Consider the following 16,196-nt stretch of genomic DNA (forward strand, 5'->3'; position numbering starts at 1 on the left):
ACCAAAAATAGTCCTCAACCACACTAAAACATGCATAAAAACTTCACAAAGCTAAGCCAAAACAAGTAGGCATAGTGGTCTAAATGCTAGATACATGTTAAGGCAATTTCATGGCATTGCAAGACAAGTATGCGAAGCAAGCATGGTGTGTCTAAACCAAGTAAAAACAGTGCTATATCATCGCAAAATAAGCACAAATAACACTTATGACATGGCCAACATGAACTTAAAAAGGATGCTCACACATGAGGCAAAAATGGCCCTTTTCAAGGACAACAAGGAGAGGAGGTGGTCCTCTCCTTCTTAGGACCTCAAGGCACCATCCTCACCACTAAAATCCCTCAAGATTTCAGTGGTGAGGAGGCCCAAACAAGGTGGTCCCGGAGCTCACCCAAAATAGCACAAAATGGGGCCAAACAAGCCCTAAGAGGGGTCGACCAACCTCAAACAACAAAACACTCTTAAACAACTATTTAGAGCAGGCAAAAAAAAGACTTTTATGTGTTATACGCAGAGTCTAAAAAAGGTTGTAAGATAGGCAAAAACACTATGCAAATATGGGGTAAAAAGGGCAAGAATCTTACCCTTGTTGACCCTCTTCAAGAATGATGCTCCAGCAGCTTCTTCAAGCTCAAAACCACCCAAAAACACCAAGAACAGCCTTCTGGTCCTTCAGCAACCAAGAAAAGGTGTAGGACTAGGTGTTTGTGTGCAATAATAAGACTAAACACACACACAAGGCAAAAGAGAGGGAGAAATAGAGATATAATAGATATATTATGCTAACCCTAGAACCAGAGCTCCCCTGGGATTTTTTGTCTAACCCTAATGGAGGGAGAAGAGGCTCCCTCTTATAGAGCTCACTCTTGCAAAGCTTCTCAAGTAAGCTAGTCAAGAGGGAGATTCCTCCATACACGTGTATGGAGGGGAGCAAAGTGTATGCCAGCTAGCACAGCTGGCATCAAAATATCTACAAAAGCAGATGAACAGTGATCGGCCAGCCAAAAATGCAATTTGACCAAAATAGATGGCCGGTCGACCATCGAGAGTGCCGGTCGACCAAACATTTGGCCGATGGGAACAAAACACGGCCGATGGTCTCAAGCCATGGCTGGTGGAGTGTGGGGATGGCCAACAAGCCATTCCCTGCCCTCCAAAGCAAAAACACAAGTGTTTGGTGCAAAACCAAAGACAAAACAGTTGAGCCGAGAGATCCTAAGGGAAGGCGTGTAGCCAAGACCTTCGGGAACTCAAGACAAACACAAACAAGGATGATCACCGAGTGTTCAAGCAGTGACGTCCAAGTCTTGAGGACGATCAAAAATGGGGTGTCTACAGTTGCCCCTCTTTGACAGAACTCGAAAGTCATAACAATGACGGGAGTGATTGTCAAAGCCCAGAGATGACCCATTTTTGACAAGGCCGAAGACTTAGACAAACATGCAAGACAGACAAGATATGCGCCCGAAGGCAGAGGCAGAATGCAACTGACAATGCAAGAAGCCGAACATAACTTATGATCATGCAAAGAAAGCTGTAATGAAGCATAACATGCAACAGTTTTAAGCTAGCATACAACAATCCAACTACACTACAATGCAGAAAGGATGTAAGAGAATTATGCAATTCTCGATACGTCTCACTCGGAGAATACAATACCTGTGCAGTTCGTCTAGTTGCACCAGCTTCAAATGAACCGTACATACAATATCGTACCTGAAAGAGAACGAAAACTCAACAGGTACAACATTGTTAGCAACATGCACAACATGCAAAATGAATGCAAAATGATATGTGATATATACAAAACTATGTATAATAATGCAAATGAAAATGCAATGCAATTGAATCATGATCAAATCATGAGCGGTTCAAAATCACACAAATGTCGAAAGGATAGTGGAGATGCAAAGTCCGCCTACCATAGAAAAGGTGCCGCAACCCTCAAACCAACATACCAGCGTGGAATAGGCGCGTACACATGCAGAACTATGAGTGATGTAGGCGGACACAAGAACAAGTAATTGGGTGGAATGACATAAGTAGGGAAATGTCCCGCTGAGGAAAGATCAATGATCCTAATGTTGGATGCAAAAATTACACTACAATGTAATATATACAATGGATGTGGCATGCAGCCAAACCAAATCTTGCCTAGGGAAAGGCATGTACACATACGAGCCGCGTCTAACATAGATATGGTGCCGTCACCCTCAAACCAACATACTAGCATGGAATAGATGCGTACACATAATATCATAACTGTGCTTTGACGTGAAAGATATGGGCACATACCAGACCAAGCTCAACATGAAAAGGCGCAAGCCATAGATGGGGGTGATGCAGCGGATGCACGCAAGCTACAATGAAATATATACAAATATGCAATGGAACGGAATATATACAGTGGATGCATGACATATGCAGTTTATACAGTGTAATGCATGACATATGCAGTATATACAATGATGCATGACGTATGCACTATTTACAATGGAATGCATAATATATGCAATATATATAATGATGCATGACATATGCAATATATACAATAAAATGCATGACATATGCAATATTTATGATGAAATGTATGACAAATGCATGAAAATGCATGATAATGCATGCTATTTACAGTGCATGACATATGCATAAATTTTGTTGTTTGTTGTTTGTTTTTGTTTTTTTGAAATGCAAATGATACATGTTGTGTGGAATGCGTGACAACGCAAGTTACTTGAAATGCATGGCAATGCATGTGAGGAAGATACATAACAACGCATGTAAGGTGCGTATAGCAACGCGTGACGAGGATCATGTATGACAATGCAGACGCCAAAGGTTTCGCACCTTCGAAGGATTTAAGGTCTCCTAGACCGAACGTATTTAAGGTCTCGTGCGTGTTTATGACGACGCAAGCATAATGATGCACGACCCAGTGCGTGTTCACATCAAAGCGTTGTAAAGCAACGCGTGTTGGGCAACTTTTCAAGTCTTGAAAGGGACAAAAGGATACAAAGACGATACACCCTGCACATATTCAAGTGCTGCGCGCAGAAGACACAGTTTGAGGTCAAAACGAGGGTCAGTTAAGCTTCGGAAATGCACTGTCTTGATCAATGAAGGCCCCAAACCACATATCTGACACAAACAAGGTTGTAGGAGGCTCACCGGCCATCAGAGGAGATCACCGGCTGCCCACCGGCCACAAAAATAGTCCACCGGCCAAATATTTGGCCGACCGGCCAATAGTGTGGCCGACCGGCCAAAAGTGCCGGAATCGGGGTAGTTTGGTCTTTTGGCCTCGGGTCTTTTAAAATAAGGCCTCTAACCCTATTTTGTCACTTCCCATTTGCTCGAAATTTCTTTCTCTCTCTCTCTAGAGTATTTTCCTTCCTTCGATCCTCCGTTTTCTTTGATTTTTGTGCCAGTTTTGACGTTTGATTCGCGAATACCTTCGCGTTTCGGACGTTTTGAACCGAACGAAACTTCGTTTCGGTGTCTCTTTTGTGATTTTCACCACTTGGGATTTGTTTTCCCCTAGTTCCTCTTGATCTTCATGCCTTTTCCATATTTCGGCTTTTCCGACCATTTTCCGCGCTTTCGGGGTTGACTTTTCGTTGACTTTTTGCATTCTAGCCCGGTTTCTATATTTCTGGCCATTTCCATGCTCTCTTTGAGATGGCAGACGACCTTCCACAGGGCGGGACTCCCTTGGAGCATGAGATGGATCCAGAGGCCGAGCTCCTCCCCTTGAGCGTCTGCCCGTTCGATCCGGCGACCTACCAGCCGGCGATTCACATACTGCCTCCCGACGGACTTCGCCAGTTCAAGAGCTTTGACAGGACGACGCCTCCAGAGCTTCTCCTACGCGAGCCGGTGTCACATCTATCATACGGAACTTCTGAGGTATATTCTTCCCCGTTTCATTTTTCGCAATGTAGAACATTTAACTGCCAAAGTTGATTCTGTCCTTTAACTGCTTAACCTGGGTACACTGATACACTGCATGCTGTAGTTGACTGTAAGTACATTGCACTTGATATCTGTTTGAGACTGAACACATGCACACATGCTGTATTGTCACTGAACCACCCAAACATACTGGCACATCGCATGTCGTAGTTCATTGTAAGCGCACCGGCACCCGATGCTTGTTTAAACTTGAAACATGTACACACGCTGTATTGTTACCAATTCTGAATGCTCTTCAAAACCGTACATTTTATATTGCTTCGCAACTGTTTCGCTTGAACACAGGGAGATTCCCATGCCTTCCGGGGGTATGGGAATGTCGCCACCCGTGATTGGTACATGGAGTTGCCCGATACGGTCCGACACATCGTGGACCAGGCCAGCTTTGGCGCCTTCTGCAGAGGACTCTCCCGGCTTACTGCGAGCAGGCCTCTCCTCGCTGCTCTGGTGGAGAGGTGATGGGACACCACTGACTCGTTCCACCTCTCTGTCGCGGGAGACATGACGATGACTCCCTATGACTTCTCGATGCTCACCGGCATCGAGGTAGGGGGTGATCCGATCCCTTTCGACACCGACACGGATGAGTGGGATACTGCCCAGATACACTTGTTTGGCATTCAGCCGCCACCCGCTCGGGCAGGGTATGTCAGATATTCGTGGTTCGAGGACCACTTCCGGGTCCAAGTGCCTACCACTCAGGAGGAGGTGGAGCAGTACGCACGCGGCTTCCTCATGTTTCTGCTGGGGACGACTATTTTCGCCGATCGGGCGAACACCGTGCCCCTCTGCTTGCTGAGCGCTCTGGTGGACGTGACCAGGATCCTGCGCTACGACTGGGGTAGAGCAGCCTTGGCCACCTTATACGGATACATGAGCTCGGTTTCCCACGGTAGCAGACAGTTGCTCGGAGGTTACTGGCGAGCTTGGGAGGTACATCTCTTTCTTTGTTTTATATTTTTGCCTTTACATTTTCTATACTCTGTACACTGCACACACTGCGGTTTGCTTCATGCTAGTCATATACTGTACACTGTACACACCGTACACTCTACACAGTACACTGCTCAATAAACGGTTCTGCAATTTCTGCTTTATTCTATATTCTGCTTTATCTGATAAGCATCCTGATACTTACTCTGCAGTTATGGGTCTATGCCTACTTTCCGAGGCTTGCGCCAGTGCCTGATGAGGAGACCCCTCTCGTCGTTCCATTCTCCCGACGCTTCGACGTGAGATGCGTGCGGAGACTGCGGGAGACATTCATCTTCTTCCGCCGCAACTTTGACACCATCACCCCCGCAGAGGTATGTTCAACTTTAGAGTTTATTTAAACTTTGCTTTACACTGTATTTTCAATAACAGTAGATAACAAACTACATGCCATTTACAGATCACCTGGCAGCCTTGGGCTCCATTGCCAGCTGGGATTCGGGAGCGATTTGCCGGTGCGGAGGAGACTGCCTGCTTCAGGCTCCTGCTGGAGGGCCTGGTCTGTCAGGTTTGGTACCTGGGTGAGCGTTTCCTATGCCAGACCCTGGGTTTATCGGAGCAGATAGTCCTGGTTCACCCTCCTGACCATATGAGGGACACTGAGAGGTTCACTCCTGAGCAGATGGCCGACTACATGGTCGGCTGGGACTCGACGCGCTTCAGAGGCATAGGCGACTACACAGAGTATGTCTGGACCTACATTATGCGGCCTTTGAGCAGCGGCCGTCGAGCTGAGAGAGAGAGGCCAGCGGCGCCTATGGCTGGAGCCGGAGCAGGGACATTGAGGATGGCTCGGGTTCGTGGCAAGAGTGGAGCTCAGAGAGGACGGGGGGCTAGTTGGCCAGCACTGCCCATGACGCTGACATGCAGAGGGCGGGGTGGGGCGACTTACCAGATCCCCATTGCTCCCCCTCCGGCTAATCATGAGCTAGTCGGGTTCTACAGCTTGCCTCCGGTATGTACTACTGCATTTTGCATTTTGCATTTTGCACCGTTATTTCATTTCATTTCACTTGATATTCCGCAGAATACTGAGACTTCTAACACTTTTGCAGGCTTCCTCTGAGTACACTCGCCAGTCCCTAGAGTTGACCGCCTCTGTGATGGGGATGCTCCAGCAGAGCCTCGACCTTCTGGCGATTTATAGTATTCCGGTATGTTCTTATGACCATGGTCTCAAACCGTAAATTGTTCCACACAATCTGATGCACAACACAACACCTGATGCATGGCCCTCATGGCATCTGACACACTATAGCCCACAGACTGTTCACAGCATTACTAACTGTAGACGCGCCCGCGTGGGCCTCACGCTACAGTTCGGACTCGCGATTTTGTGTCGCGGTTCTTAATCTGAACCAAAGAGTCCAAATCCGGCAAATAGTTTTGAGAAACAGATTTTTGAAAAAGTAGTGCCAAACATGGACTGCTTTGCCAGATACAGAATCGCCACCTAAATATTTTTTAAGGGAGAATTTAGAAAACCCTGACTCGGTGCCGAAGGCCACATGTCCGTCATCACCGGAGTTGTCTCGGCTCGGGAGCTTGGGTACAATCGGGGAAGGTCAGCTATGAGCACCCCCTTTCGCCCGGTCCGAAGACTGGCCTCTACTAACCGTGATATCCGTTTTTGAAAACTTTATGTGTTCTTAAACCAATTATTAGCCTAGAATTACTATGTTATGCGCGCAGCAAACAAGTATAGACTAGATTGTCTAATTTGGAAGTAAGCATTGCATATCCGTTTGTTTTGGAAAATGTTTTGGATTTGCTACTCGCAAGTAGGCTAAAACACGGATTTCAATGAGTTCTTCCAACTCAAACAATCCAACCTTCACCCACAGGCATCCAAGCAGTTTATAACACATAAGCATCTAGCCACATGTTAAGCATGCTGATATGGCAACATTCACACTCATGCGATATGCTAAAGCGGAAATACTTACATCGTACTCCGTGCCAAAACAAAGAACTCGTTAGCAAACATGCATGATCCAAGTCCATGTTAAGTGCCTAATGCATCGCATACAAAGTGTTGCTAAAATAGGCTCGGCTATCCTAAACATGGCATGTGAGAAGTGCACAACTATCACATATTCAGTTTAGAATTTGAAGTACAAATGCAGTTAGCGTGATGTACCGAGCCTAATGCATGCAATACAAATGCATGGATGCACGCATGCATAGCATAAGGTATGCTAATTTAAACGTGCCCTAATCTACCATCGTAAGCAGGTAAATAAAAGGGAAGAAAGAAGTGAGGTTGGAAGACATACACACCACCCACACACACTTATTACAGATTTGCCCTCGCTCGGAGGGACCAAATAAATATTACAGATTAATTAACTACGCAAGCTAATTAATAATTACAAATTAATTAATTTAATTAACAAATTAAATTAAGCTAAATAAAAACAGTAAACTGCCTCGGGAAACGCGCCGCCATGCATAGGCTGCCTCTGTTTTCCTTCCTTCACTCCTCTGGAGGTTGTCAAAACCTTAGGACTGCATCCTTGGACACTGGGGAGTACCACCGGCTGATTGGAATTACCACCGGCAGCAGTATGTGGCCATCGGCACAAAATGAGGCTGTCGGCAGAGAAGTTGTTGCCGGCCGGCACCTTACACTGCCGATCGGCAGAATGTTCCTGCAGAATCTGCAAATGACAGCAACAGAGGGCAAGGCAAAGCATGCAGCACAATTCAAGGCATATATGCACCAACCATGTCCCTTATCATGATAATGACTCAAAGGGGCATGTGCCTCGATTCTCGGACCACCAATCACGCATTTCCATGCATGATGGCCCAAAGAACCAAGTATGCAACTTTGATTTCAAATGCAATGCAAACCAATCAAACCAAACAAGGCCCAATTCCTATCATCAAGTCAAGGAACAAGGCATGCATGCAAGATGCAATGCAACCTAAGCATACAAACTAAGGATGCAACATGGCATGGTGACAAGCTTATGCAAGCATACAAGCAAACATAGGGGCATGCAAATGGATGCAAAGATGGACTTATGCATGAATTAGGCAACTCTAAATAGGCCTAAAACAGTAGCCATTAATGCCCAAAAATGGAGACCAAAGCACATGCACACATGTACCTAATTGAAGGCCAACACTTAAGCACAAATTGAACAACCCTCAAACGCATTTGAAAGAGAGAATCATGGGCTAATTAACATGCAACATAAGCATTGAAATCATGCTAAAACATGGTGCCAAACCAAGCAATATATCAAGCCAAATATGCAACAAATAGCCCAAGTGTTGAAAGCAAACCAATGGGGCATTGAACTACACTTAGTAAGACCAAACATGGCATGAGCTTATCAACCAAAAACAGAGTTTTGGGGCATCAATACAAGGCCTAAGGACCACTTAGATGGCATCTAAATGACCCAAAAACAAAGGCATGCATAAACACCAAAACATGGAGCATTGCTACACAAGCTTTCAAAGCGTCAAAGAGGCATGCAAGGCAATCAAGCAAGCATGAAAATGGGACTGAAATAGCATATAGGGTGGCCCCAAATCACCAAAACAATGCAAAGGTGCCATGCTATACATGCACATGCTCAAGGCCAACAGGCCCAAATACAAAGGAGCTATATGATGCATGCCAAATTCGACCCAAGCAACCTAGGACAGACCTAGAACATGGCAAAATAAGCACATAATCTTCACAAGACTAAGCCTAAAACATGCTCCCACAAAGGCTAACAACCTAAGGCACATTAAGGCATAAACAAGGCATTACATGACAACTATGCTAAGCATGCATGGAGTACCAAAACCAACTTGAAATCATGTTATATTATGGATATATAAGCATGAAAAACAGCCCAAACATGCTCAACACACACTCAAGCATAATGCTCTCTCAAGAGGCCAAAATATGCCCTTTTCAAGGACAACAAGGAGAGGGGGTGGCCCTCTCCTTCTTGGGACTTCAAGGCATCATCTTCACCACTGAAATCCCTCAAGATTTCAGTGGTGTAGAGACCCCAACACCAAAATCCTGGAGCTAGCACAAAATGGCCTAAAATGAGGCTTTTCAAGGCCTAAGGGGGGTCAACCACCCTCAAACAACAAAACACTCTTAATAAACAATAAAGAGGGCTTAAAAACAGAACTTTTTTATGTTATACAATAAGCACAAAAATAGCTCTAAGATAGGTAGAAAATCAATGCAAAATTGGGGAAAAAAGGTGTAAGTTTCTTACCCTTGATGATCCCTTCACAAATGGTGCTCCAAAGGCCTCCTTTAGCTTGGATCCAACACCAAAACTTCAAAACCAGTCCCTTAGAACCTCAAGAGCCAAAGGAAGGTGAAACACTAGGTGTTTGTGTGCAATAGTATGAACTAAACACTATTTTACACACACAAGGAAAAAAAAAGAGAGAGATAGGATGTGTATCTAATCTTAACCCTAAAACCAGAGCTTGGTCTATATTTTTCTCTCCCTCCAATGTCCAAAATCTCCAACCCTTGCAACAAGAGAGAGAGCTCCTCTATATAGAAGCTTCTTGTCTTGTAAAGCTTACAAGACAAGCTTCATAAGAGGGAGATCCCTCCATACACGTGTATGGAGGGATGCAAAAGTAAGACAGCTGTCTAAAAATATCTGCAAAAGTAGATGAACAGCAATCGGCCGGCCAAAAATGCCATCTTGACCAAAAAGAGTGCCGACCGGCACAAAATAGTGCTGACCGGCAACAAAAAGTGCCGGCCGGTGGCAGCAAACACCAGCCGGTGGCCTCTAGCCACTGCCGATGGTGGGTGGGGATGGTCTACAAGCCCCACCCTGCCCTTCCAAGGCAAAACACAAGTGTTTGGTGCAAAACCAGACACTAAACGGTCGAGTTCAGAGATCCTGAGGCAAGGCACGCGAGCCGAGGCCTCCGGAAACTCCAAACGAACACAAACATGGATGATCACCGAGTGTTCAAACGGTGACGTCCAAGTCTTGAGGACGGTCAAAAATGGGGTGTCTACACTCACGGCATTCATACACTGTACTCATACACTGCATTCTGCACTGATACACTGCTCACAGTATTCATACACTGCATTCTGCACTAATACACAGCTCACAGTATTCATACAATGCATTCTGTAGCATACTGATGCGTTTGCCATTTGTACTTTTCAGCATCCCTTCCAGATTCCTACTGTAGGAGGTGCTCCAACTGGACCATCCGTTCCTGTTCGAGGGGGATATGGAGAGGGCAGAGTATACCCCCGCACCAAGGCAAGGCCTACTCATGTTGGGAGTAGCTCATGGGCACTAGTCCCTAATGACGATGAGTCCGAGGCAGAGACGGAGGCAGAGTCGGAGGCAGAGTCATCTGAGGAGGAGACCGGAGATGGCACTGACTCAGGCTCAGATGACGGCGCTGATGACGATGCTCCTGGACCTTCGTCTAGGAAGAGGACGAGGACAAGCCCTTAGGCCTGAGGCCGCTTGACATTGATCCAAATTTTTGCTGCTTTTCTTCTTTTTTTCTTTTGTTGTACTTTTTTTTTTTGCTGGTAGCTAGAGTACCTTGTACCGCCACAGGCAGGTTTTGTTTTTTCCAAAACTTTGTACTTGAAAAGGATGATGAAATGAAACAAAGCTTTTTATCTGAAAAAGCGTTACATTTTGATACATTACATTACATCACATCACATAACAATGTAAATGGAATTGATCTCCCGTCTAAAAGTCAAATATTTGTATTGTAATAACCGGGTAACGAACCGGCCAACGGCAAAACAACTCATACAATCCACTGCTTAGTCTGAACACTCGGCCCATACTCTATTGGGAATTAATCTGCATATAGGCCATTTTGTTTATTCTGCACACGGCAAACCCTGAACAAACAGTCCAATCTGACAAGACGAAATGCAAAGGTAGACTCGGCTGAAGTTGAAGCACACTCAGACGCCCCAAATTTTCCCTTTCCTTTTTGCTTCGCATAAATGTGGAGAATGGCACAGCACTCTGAACACAGCATGATTAAAATTTTTGAGATTGAAAAAGGGTTTTTCAAACCGGGGTATTGAGCCTACAACTGAACACAATAAAAAAGACTCAAACAGAAAGTACACGACCTAATCACAATGAGACACGCTCGGAAAAGACTCAAAACAAAAGTTGAGGTAAACAAAACAAAAGACACGACATACTGACGTGTTTACAAAAATGAGAAACCTCAAATCACGAAGAGCCAGTTCCTTTGGGCATTGTTCCCACCCTTTTTGATTTGTGATTCTCACATCACTCGGCCCTCAAGCTCAGTTTTTTCTCTCAAAAACGCTTTTGCTCACTTTTCTCTCAACTTACACCTCTCTATTCTTTATTCTCTCATTTTCCATCCCTCCCCAGGGTGGTTAGTAGATGAATAGGAAGTTGTGGGTTCACACCCAACACTATTAGCTCGCGGCTATTTCCTCCCGGGACGTCTAGTCGATGTTCTGGATGGAGTATCTTGATCCATTCCAATTTGTGCTTCGTACTTGGCTCGATACCTCGTTGCTTGAACGTTGTTGAGAGCTTTCAGCCCTTTACTGAAAGCTTCAGTTGTGTCTTCTTCTGGCGAATAGAGTGCCCTTCTGGCAAGTATTGACAATCGGGGGAAAGACAGGGAGCCTGACTCAACTATGCCCTTAATTTCATCATTTTGACCATTTTTTGTTTTGGTTTTCTACTAAAACAGTCTTGACCAAGATGAGAGTTAGATCAACATACTTGTTCGATTTTTGATTTGAAAATCATGCAAGTCAGGCTACGAGCACTGAAAATTTTCCTTTTTTTTTGGGTCCAAGAAAATGGCTCGGTTTTGGAAAATGAAATAATTTTCGAGAAAATAGTCAACCTCAGCAAAAATTCTCAAAAACTATTTTTGCAAACAGTCAATGCTCAGCGAGCACGGAACTTGCTCTCGAGATACGCAACCTTGGATCGGAGGCAATGGAAAATTGCCCCTTGCTTGAAAAGAGCTACACAGCAATGGAAAGTTGTCCCTGGTTTGAACGGCGACTCATGGCAACGGAAAGTTGCCCCTTGTCTGGATAACGCCGCAGCATTTTGTAAAGAGTCCTCATTAGTGATAATCACGACCAAACTCTCGGACTCGGAGAAGACGAAGATGTCAAAACCAATATATGGACACAGTCACTTTGAAAGTGCGTGGTACTGAACTTCAGGACGAAGCTGCCTACGTATCCCAAACATGGGAATCAAGGATGATTAAAACCATTACATGGACTTAGTCGCTATGAAAGCATTGGGGGCTGGACTTCAGGATGAAGTTGCCTATGTATCCCAAACATGGGAATCAAACCTTACATAGTTCCGGTTAAGGTACACTCGGGTATTAACCTTCACTTTTTAGAACTTTTGCCAAGGTGCCCATTGCGGGTTTTCGACCTTGCGAGCTTTGTTCTTCTTTCCTTTTTCAATTCTTTTCTTTTCTTTTTTTCTCTCTTTTTTCTTATTTTTCTCTTTTCATTTTTTTCTTTCTTTTTTTTGTATTTTTTCTTTCTTTTTTTTTTTTTTGTATTTTCTCTTGCTCTAACTTTTGCCTAGGTTGCCCTTCCGGGTTTTTGGCCCAGCGAGCCTCTCAAAGGGTAAAAGTGTAACAAGTCCATGCCAAATGGTTTTGAGATCTTGGAGTCATCTGTATCCAGGAAAATGAATGTTGTATTGATTTGCTGAAGGACCCATATTCGGCTTTTCGAGCACATCGGACGTTTTTGCCCCTAGTTAGGGGGGGCTTCTGTTCTAGCTTCACAAGCTTCTTCCGACGAGATCTGATCTTCTTGATCTAACTCTGGTGCCTCTTGTTCGAGGGCTGCTTCCAATCTAGCCACGCAGGCCTCTCTCGATGGTTGATCGTTGAACACTTTGAATTGTGGTTCAAGGTTTTAAAGTGAGGGCTCAAGTCTTGAGGCTGAGAGCGATCCTAAGCTGCACAAGCTTAAGAGCGATTCCACACAGGTCTTCGTAGGACTGTGCAAAACATTTTGTTTTTGAAAGTTTTTAAACAAGCGACAAATCGCTCGCGCTGAAGATAGTGTGGAACCAGTCTGGATCAAGCTAGGGTCCTTCTCAGTACTCACGCTGATAAGCATGACTTCAATCATTAAGGGCTTAGCATGCCTCTCTTTCTCTTAATTTGATCAAAGTTTTGCAAAACACGAGGAATTCCTTCCTCTTCGTTTTCATCACCGCAGTGTTCAAAAAGTTAAAAACTTAGGTCAATGCAATGAGTTTGGGGTGCAGAGGAGTGAGTGAGATGCTTCACCATTTCATTCAAATGCTCTGGCATAACTAGCTCAAAGTAGCGATAAGCGCGAGAACATGATAGCCGCAGCTGTTTCATTCAGATTCCCTGGTTGTAACTGGCTCCACAGCAGAGACAAACTCAAGAGAAAGCAAAAAGGTAATTACAAAACAAAAGCCAACCCCGAAATCACCCGACATTCTATTCAATGGGACTGACTCGACACGACAAGACAGACCCTTAAGCAAAAAGACTGACTCAAAACAAAGAGATAGACTCAAAACAAGACCACCGAACTGACTCCACACCTAAGTCAGAAACCACAAAAATTGGCATTCGCAGATGCTTAAAAGTGCGTGCCAGACGCCACATCTGAAATGCACCGAGCGCCGCCTGCAGGTGGTCCAACCCCTGATCATAAACTTACAGTATCCTCGAAGTCCAATCGCTTAGTAGTGACAGACTTTGCTGAGGTAGGTGGGAGGATGACCTCGTTGTCGATCAAATCTTGCACTTCATGACGAAGGCGGAAACAACCATCAGTGCTGTGGCCGGACTGTTGGTGGTACGTGCAGTACAAGGCAGCATCATGTGAGAGAAGGAGATTCTTCAGGAGAGGTCAAGGTTCGAGGGGTTTAAGATGCCCCTTTTTAGCCAAGATTTGAAATGCCCTAGACAAAGGCATGTAAAGGGCGTGAAAGACTCTGTGCCCTCGAGGCAGGTACTTCGAAGTCTGAGGGTTCTTGCTAGACGCACTAGCAAAAGGGTCAGCAGGCACTACCCTGACTTTCTGATCTTTTCCAGGTGCAGAGTTGGGATTGGGAGAAACTGTCTTGGCATGACGGGGTCCATCCTGATTTTTCGCCTGGCTTGAACTGCCTTCGGTTGGAGTGGGGAAAGTACCATCCACAGCTTTAGCCACAACTGCGAATACTTGCTGCTTATTCATCCCCCCGGCTTTCAAAGCCTCAACTGCCCACAACAGTTGCAGCATCTGTTCTCACTTTATTCTTACCTCTAGCCTCAGCCTGATCAAGGGTTTGGGTTACTACATCAGAGCGAAACCTGATTGTTGTTGACACGTCATTGCTGTAACTGGAGGCAACCTCTGGTTGGCTGAGCTCGATCAGAATTCGCCCTAGTAACGGGGGCTCCTATGGTACAAAATTCCCAGCATATGATGTGGCTGGTGGCGAAGCCGACATTCCATTGGCCAGATCGGCCACGGATCTCTGGAGGTCGCCGATCATTCCCATTAACTTAAACATGGTGGGCTCATGAGCCTGATACAACTGGGGGGTCCAAATCGGGTGTGCAGCAAGCGACCTGGGCGGATGCGGTACATCAACATTGGTCTCATCCTGCAAGATGATCCCTTAGTCTAACGCGGCTGCCATAACCACAATTTTCTCTGAACTTTGGGTCATCATAAGTCTGCTGAACTGAACGATGACTGACGGATCAGATATCTGTCTTGCCTTAGCGAAGGAGAACACCAAGTTTCTGAACCCAAATCTCTGAACTGAAAGGGAAAACAAGCAGTAGTTCAGCCCAGACGGAACAGACACAAACATGGCTGAATAACTGTATTCTACTACTGATCACTGTTCCCCAAAATCGCTGTCCCAAAACTGAGTCTGATACCCGCAGATATAATTGATTCCCCAAAACACTGATACTGATGCCCTTAGGCCTGGTAGTCAAACTTGCAAACTGATATGCACATTCCCTGTAGAGATACACTCTAAAAGCACATATCTTTATTAAGATATTACTCACAGTGTTTTGCTGGTGGATTTGTCCTTGTGCTCAACCCTACATAATACATAACACATGTATGGGTCACAAACGATTCAATCTGTTCTTAATTCATACATCCCTATTAGGCTTCTTTCTTATCCTTTTTAACTTATTTATAATGTTCAATGCATGCCTAAGAGTGCTCAGAAACGAAAGAGAATGGAAAACAAAACTTAAATCAACTTTACAAAATTTCTAAAACAAGGCTCCCCACTCGAGCGTGGTTTCTACCGCTCGAGGCCACTCGAGCGGACCCCTCTAGTCTGCAAAAGCACTAGTTGCCTCATATTTACACTCGAGCGTGACTTTGGACGCTCGAGCTGGAATTCAAACTAAGTGGCTGGAGCTCGAGTATGATTCTCCTTGCTCGAGCGGACATCAATGTCTACAAAAGTTCTGGGAACTAATATTTCACGCTCGAGCGGCGTTTTCCCCGCTCGAGCGCACAGGTCGAATTCTGGATTTTTCAAAACTCTGTTTGAACTTCAAACTCAACCCCAAAGGCTTCAAAACTCATATTTTTGATGCAAAAGCATGGAAGGACATCATATAACACAAGGTCATAATTAATTTGGAATCAATTGACTAAAATCATGGTCCACCTCATAAATTATCTTGAATTCTTTCCATGATTTTCAAAACTCATGCATTCAACTTCATACAACTTCATATCTCCATGGATCATCCATGCATGTCAATTATTGACTCCAATTCCACTTTAAATGGCACAAATGATGTTCAAAAACATGGAATCCAATAGGAATATGCATGGATGTATGATTTGGTGCTCAATTCATCATATTCAACATACTTCATGCTTGATTATGCAAATTCATGGCAATCCATGGCAATTCTATGCATACATGTGCATATAAACTTCAATCTTATCATGATCAATCCCTTTTATGTTCTTGATTACCATTTAATCTTGAATTCACAAAATCCACAACTTAAACTCATGAATTTACTCACCTAGGGCTCCAATCTTCACAAATGTAGTTAGTTCTTTGAGTATAGCCCCAAATTCTCAAGCTTTGAGCCAAAATGCACAATTCTCCCTCTTTCTTACTCTAGAACCGGCCCCTTTCTCTCACTAGAGTGTAATTTCAGATTTTGAGTTCAAGCCAAATGAATATAAGTGT

Source organism: Camellia sinensis, chromosome 11 (genome assembly GCF_055761805.1).
Source record: "Camellia sinensis isolate YWXY chromosome 11, ASM5576180v1, whole genome shotgun sequence".
Classification (NCBI taxonomy): Eukaryota; Viridiplantae; Streptophyta; class Magnoliopsida; order Ericales; family Theaceae; genus Camellia; species Camellia sinensis.